This window comes from Schistocerca nitens, chromosome 4 (assembly GCF_023898315.1).
Source record: "Schistocerca nitens isolate TAMUIC-IGC-003100 chromosome 4, iqSchNite1.1, whole genome shotgun sequence".
Lineage (NCBI taxonomy): Eukaryota > Metazoa > Arthropoda > Insecta > Orthoptera > Acrididae > Schistocerca > Schistocerca nitens.
Window position 1 is genome coordinate 306,811,796 of NC_064617.1, and position 7,370 is coordinate 306,819,165.

Consider the following 7,370-nt stretch of genomic DNA (forward strand, 5'->3'; position numbering starts at 1 on the left):
ACCTTTTTACACGAGAATTGCGTCGTCTTTTTGTCAAAGGTTGTCACATAAATTTCCTGAGCGTCCCTGCAACATTCATCTACTAACTGTAACAGCCAGGTACGAATCTCGATACGTGACTGTGGGTTCTTTCGATCTCCTCCTTCAGTGCAATGTAATTACCGTTAATCAGTCAGCTCTTGCGGTACATCTGATACTCTGTTCTGATAAAAGCGTGAAGTCATCTTGATAGCCAGGTCAATGGTTCACTTGGACTTCGAGAGAAATTACTGTTTGCTGTTGCCTTCATAACCGCTGCTTGGGCCATTACATTTCTTTATCAGCAATTTAAATGAGAATTGTACGGAAGGGGTTCTCTCTAAGCTCCCGATATAGATGTCTATGTAGCATCAGCTGTGCGAGATGACTTGATGATGCCGCTATCGATATGAAATCAAACAGAACAAAAGCTGTCACCTCAAGGATACGTCCCCGTACAGAACAATTACGAGCATTTGCACGAAAGACTTTACGTAGCGGACTTTGGCCGTGATTTACATATTCAGTGCAGCCACGACAACACAGTAACATTCGCTAAAGCCTCTGGGTGATCGTACAACAGAAGAAAGGTCTCCAAATTTAATGAGTGACGAAAGGCATGCTCCAAAATATATGTAACAGAATTTTCTCTCGCATCAGTGTGGTAAGAAGCAGTATAGATGTAAAAGTAGATTAATTCCAAGTGCAAGAGGCTGCTTATACTGTGGCGGACGTTCTCAGACTGACTCAGAAATTTCATTTACTCGTGTCCAAGAAGACCAACTATTGTTCTCGACGGAAGTGACTGACAGAAGGGCTCTATTATTGTAGTGTCTCTTGATGATGATATAGGCCTCCCACAGACTCCTCCGGACGTCAGGTATTCGCATCCATGTTGCTCCTGTGTGTTTACCAGAGTCAAGTTCCAATATGTCGTCTTTGTAGCCCTTTGTTTCCTCTCGAAAAGCAGCACACAACTCCCTTCGTGCTTCCATCATCCGTACTCCTGTATACATATGCCGCCCTCTTGCATGTCATGCTTCCATGTTTTTTTGTTGCCTGGTTCATGTGTTTGATTGCCTACCCCTCCTTCTGATTCGCAACATGCATCACCCAGTTGCTCGCCGGGCCATCTTCTGCTTTTGAATGGTATTCGCATTAAAAGTCAATAATTCACCACTATAAGTCAATACTGATCATACGCACCAATGGAGAAGTTAACTTCTCAAACACGCCAGAAACTTAATTTCGGGAACCCTGTACAGTTTACCAAAATCAATCCAATCATTTTTACTCTTCCGTCAATTTCTTTTCACACTGACAACAAAATTAAAGAGTTACGTCTTCGAAACTCATCGTTTTCTGCCAGTGCAGCGTAAAAGCTTACAATTTCGCTCGAATGTGTCTAGAGCGTTCCTTTGCTACGAAGCGAAACCGTGGTGCCTTGTGACGTCATCCTCGATCGCAATGATGCATCAAAGAGCAAGGCGACGACACGGGCAAGAAAAAGGCCAGAAGTCAGAAGCTTGTGTGAGGCGTAAGATCACATTGGCACCAAATTTGACCACACTTCTGCCCAACGCCACCGCTGACGTGTCACAACACGGGAAGATCGTCACACGTCCTCATCAGCATCTCACCCCTTCTCTTGACGGCTCTATGCCGGAGGTCAGAACCGCGACGCCCAACGTTGAAATTACGCGGTTTTACTATGGATGGCGCCGGGAGACATTTCGGGCACACCAATGCTCATAATAGAAGCGAAATTGTCTCGCGAGGTGTCGTAAATGGCGTGTATTAAACCACCCCTGCACATCGGGTGTTCGTTTTCAAGCAGTTCGCGTTCGAAAACGTCAGTCTGCAGGGCGATGTGTAACAGGACAAGGTTACTGTTAACTTTTGACACTGCTGACACTCCCCAGACGATTCAACTGCCCTCTAATGACACCATGGGTTGCAACCCTAATGAACGTAATCTCATCGCTTTGGAGTGAAGTGAAACCATACGAAACAATTCTGCGACATTTGAACACGATCTGAAGCAGCAAAGAATGTTTACGCTCCTTCGTCCCTCCTTTTTCGCGTACTGCTGTGGCATATGCATGAGGGTGCGGGGCTGCGACGTTGACAAATACGTGAATGTAACGGCAAAGGAACCCTCTAATGCCCCCCCCCCCCCATTTCGGCAACACGCTCTGTGCCACTCCAGACGGCTTGGCGAAAATACACGTTTAAATCCGGAGGTACGCATAAATCATCATCCGAAATTGTGCTAAACGCATTCTCTGAAAATTATTTCGAGCAGTTAGATCATGAGCGCACGAAAATAGTAGACGGTTGTGAAAATACACTTGACCTCTTAGCAACAAATAATCCTGAGTTAATAACGAGCATCAAAAGCGATATAGGGATTAATGAACACAAGGTTGTCGTAGCGAAATTGGATATTGTAACCTCAAAATCCTCCAAAAATAAACGAAAAAATACCTATTCAAAGAAGCAGATAAAAATGCATTTGATGCCTTCCTGAGAGACAATCTCTACCCCTTCCAAACTAATAATATAAGTGTAGAACAGATGTGGCTTGAATCCAAAGAAATAGTATCGACAGCAATTGAAGGATGTATACCAAATAAATTAACAAACGACGGAGCTGATCCTCCTTGGTACACAATACGGGTCGGAACACCGTTGCAGAAATAACAAATTATACAGACGCAAAATCCCCAAGATTGGCGACCTTTTACAGAAGCTCGAAATTTAGCGCGGACTTCAATGCTAGATGCTTATAACAGTTTCCATAACGAAACTTTGTCTGGAAACCTGGCAGAAAATCCAAAGAGATTCTGGTCTTATGTGAAGTGTGTTAGCGGCAAGAAACAATGGAGATACTACCGAAGACAGTGATGCCAAAGCATAGTTACTAAACACAGCCTTCCGAAATGCCTTCACAAAGGAAGACGAAATAAACATTCCAGAAGTCGAATGAAGAACAGCTGCCTACATGAGTAACTTAGAAGTAAATATCTTCGGAGTAGTTAAGAAACTTAAATCACTTAATAATAGCAAGCCTTCTGGTCCAGACTGCATACCAATTAGGTACCTTTCAGAGTATGCTGATGGAATAGCTGCATACTTAACAATCATATACAATCGGTAGCTCGACGAAAGATCCGTACCCAAAGACTGGAAAGTTGGACAGTTCACACCAATATTCAAGAAAGGTAGTAGGAGGAATCCACTAAATTATAGGGGTTATAATTAAAGTCGATATGCAGCAGGGTTTTGGAACATACGGTGTATTGCGTTCGAATATTATGAAGCAGCCCGAAGAAAACGGTCTATTGACACACAGTCAGCATGGGTTTAGAAAACATCGTTCTTGTGAAACACAACTAGCTCTTTATTCGAATGAAGTGTTGAGTGCTATCTACAAGGGATTTAGATCGATTCCGTATTTCTGTAATTCCGGAAGGCTTTTGACACTGTACCACACAAGCAGCTTGTAGTGAAACTGCGTGCTTACGGAATATTGTGTCAGTTATGCGACTGGATGTGTCGTTTCCTGTCAGAGTGGTCACAGTTCGTAGTAAATGACGAAAAGTATTCGAGTAAAACACGAGTGATTTCTGTTGTTCCACAAGGTAGTGTTATAGGCCCTTTGCTGTTCCTTATGCATATAAACGATTTGGGAGACAATCTGAGCAGCCGTTTTAGGTTGTTGGTAGATGAATGACGGTGTCGTTTATCGACTAATAATGTCATCAGAAGATCAAAACAAATTACAAAACGATTTACAAAAGATATCTGAATGGTGCGAAAATTGGCAGTTGGCCCTAAATAACGAAAAGTGTCAGGTCATCTTCACGAGTGCTAAAAGGAATTTGTTAAAATTCTGTTATACGATAAATCAGTCAAATCTAAAGGCCGTAAATTCTTCTAGATCCTAGGAATTACAATTACGAACAACTTAAATTGGAAAGAACATATAGAAAATGTTATGGGGAAGGCTAACCAAAGGCATCGTTTTATTGGCAGGTCACTTAGAAAATGTAACAGACCTACTAAGGAGACTACCTACTCTACGGTTGTCCGTCCTCGTTTAGAATACTGCTGCGCGGTGTGGGATCCTTACCAGATAGGACTGACGGAGTACATAGAAAAAGTTCAAAGAAAGGCAGCAAGTTTTGTATTACCGCGAAATATGGGAGAGAGTGTCACTGAAATGATACAGGATTTGTGCTGGACATGATTAAAAGAAAGGCGTTTTTTGTTACGGACGAATCTTCTCACGAAATTCCAATCACCAACTTTCTCCTCCGAATGTGAAAATATTTTGTTGACACCGACCTACATGGGGAGAAACGATCACGACGATAAAGTAAGAGAAATCAGATATCGCTCGGAAAGAAATAGGTGTTCGTTCTTTCCTTGCACTGTACGAGATTGTAGTAATAGACAATTGTGAAGGCGGTACGATGAGCCCTCTGCCAGGCACTTAAATGTGATTTGCAGAGTATCCATGTAGACGTAGATGTAGACTCTCTAGAGAGAGAGAGACTCATCTACTGATTCCTAGCCTAGACAGGTTTCCGGCACTAGTGTCAGCTAGCGGGGTGCAAAATTTGACTAGTGCTAAAATGTTTCTTTTATCATTTATCACGAGACGTATCATTCGTTGCTGTGCACCTAGAAATGTCCTAACACAGAGTATTCATTGAAATTAATCTTCCACATACCACTCTCCATGTTTGTGGCTATGTGTGGCTGACAGCGATAGATGAAGCAGACCATTATACTGTTGCATTCGACTTGGTGTTTTGAAACCTTTTTACACGAGAATTGCGTTGTCTTTTTGCCAAAGGTTGTCACATAAATTTCCTGAGCGTCCCTGCAACATTCACGTACTGACTGTAACAGCCAGCTACGAACCTTGGTACGTGGCTATGGATTCTTTCGATCTCCTTCTTCAGTGCAATGAAATTACCGTTAATCAGTAAGCTCTTGCGGTACATCTGATACTCTGTTCTGATAAAAGAGTGAAATCATCTTGATAGCCAGGTCAATGATTCACTTGGACTTCGAGAGAAATTACTGTTTGCTGTGGCCTTCATAACCACTACTTGGGCCGTTACATTTCTTTATCAGCAATTTAAATGAGAATTGTACAGAAGGGGTTTTCTGTAAGCTCCCGATATAAATGTCTATGTAGCAGAATTGTAGAATCCGTGGATGAGTGTCTCCGTTAAGAAACAGTGTGCGGGTGGCATCGAGGGTGTTCCCGAACTGGAAGAAGAACTTAGAGGGACGCTTTGCCATTTTGTTTATCTGTGTGTGTCGCTGTTGCAGCTCTCCTATACACAAGCCACTGGAGGCGTGCAAGTGGCGGGATGAAAAAGTGTAAACACTGCTTTCTACTTCCGATTATACGTTTAAATTGCATCGAACGGGTTTGAACATTCCCTATTGCTTCCACCCTTTATCCAGAGCAGTAACTGCGGTTGCGTCAGTCTCCAAAGGGATGATATATTCAATATGGTTAGAGCCCCCCGACATCCTCACCTTCAACAGTTTCAAAGATCGTCAACAATATCTTCCTGTTGCAGATTGCGCTGCAAACTGTCATTTTCTAGCGCGAAATATGTGAAACTGATCGCACAGGTGAACTCTTTATAACATTGCTGACGCATTTTCCTGTTGACTATCTGCAGCACTGTGTCCGAAATGTTGCCCTCGCCCGCCTGTAAGAAAACTGTGTGATTTCAATGTTGGGCGCCATGGATCTGACCTCCATCGCAAAGGCATCAAGACAAGTTCAAATGGTTCAAATGGCTCTGAGCACTATGGGACTTAACGTCTGAGGCCATCAGTCCTCTAGAACTTAGAACTACTTCAACCTAACTAACCTAAGGACATCACACACATCCATGCCAGAGGCAGTATTCGGACCTGCGACCGTAGCGGTCGCGCGGTTCCAGACTGTAGCGCCTAGAACCGCGCGGCCACTCCGGCCGGCATCAAGACAACTGGTGAGAAATTGTTAAGAGCAGGTGTGACATCTTGCTGTGTTGTGACACATCCAGACTGGGATAGGTCAGAATTGTTGTGAAATGTGGCGCCAGTGTGACGTAACTGACTCATTTTACACCTCATATCAACTTGTTGTCGAAACCTTGTTGTCCAAAGCGACGCAGAGCCCGAAAATGACATCACAGGGCACCACGCCTAAGTACGTTTACAGAGGAAGGTTGTAGGCCCCTTTGAGCCAAAATTCCAAATTCTGGTCGTAAAGGCAGAAAATAACGAGGTTTCACAAACTTCAAACTTCACTCCGTCTTCAGGCCACAAGTGGTCCATCGGGACCATCCGACCGCCGTGTCATCCTCAGTTGAGGAGGGGGATAGGAGGAGCGTGTGGTCAGCACACCGCTCTCCCGGTCGTTATGATGGTTTTCGTTGACCAGAGCCGCTACTATTCGGTCGTGTAGCTCCTCAATTGGCATCACGAGGCTGAGTGCACCCCGAAAAATGGCAACAGCGCATGGCGGCTGGGTGGTCACCCATCCAAGTGCCGGCCACGCCCGACAGCGCTTAACTTCGGTGATCTCACGGGAACCGGTGTTTCCACTGCGGCAAGGCCGTTGCCAGGTTTCAGAAAGGTTACTATTTAATTTTGTTTCGCAATATATGTTACTAAAGGGCTAACCCAGAACACGATTCAGTTGCACACTGCCTATCTGACGACTCCCAGGCGGATTTTTTTTTTTTTTCAATTTGTAATACATTTATTGACAGTATTTAAAAATATAAAAAAATTGTCATAAACTACTCATTAAAAGATAAACTATTTAAAAAACGTAATTCAACTATTACAGTTAGAAGTCATGTGTATGACTTGAAATGGTATAACTCATGGAACTCAAACCGACGAGGATATATGCATCCGGTACTTGAGAATAAGAGCACCCAGCATCTTCGAACAGACTGCATACATAGATTCAAATGTTAACGAAACTTTTTCTTTCTGACACCGCCCACAAAATGATGAAAGGATAAAAGTTTATCTATTACTACATTTTCGCTACTCGTGCAGTAAAACTGCAGCTTTAGGTATGATTTTTTAATTTATTATTTCTTTAGTGTAAATTAAAATCGCAACACATTTTGCGGAACGTATTCACGTGTGTCATTGACTGTACGTGCAAAATTGTTTGATTTTACAACATATAGTTCGGGAGATATGACAATTTATGCATGGGATTTGGATTCTTTAAAGAATCAGAGCTGGAGGTTTACTGGTTTGTACTGTTTTGCTTTTGATGTATACGTTCTTCATTATTTTAGGCAAATTTC

The 7,370-nt window shown here is 43.0% G+C and overlaps 1 pseudogene; it reads right to left on the reverse strand.

Annotated features, from left to right (window-relative positions):
* Window positions 1-6,546: 6,546 nt before the first annotated feature.
* Window positions 6,547-6,663, reverse strand: LOC126254196 (5S ribosomal RNA; annotated as a pseudogene).
* Between the last annotated feature and the right edge of the window lie 707 nt (window positions 6,664-7,370).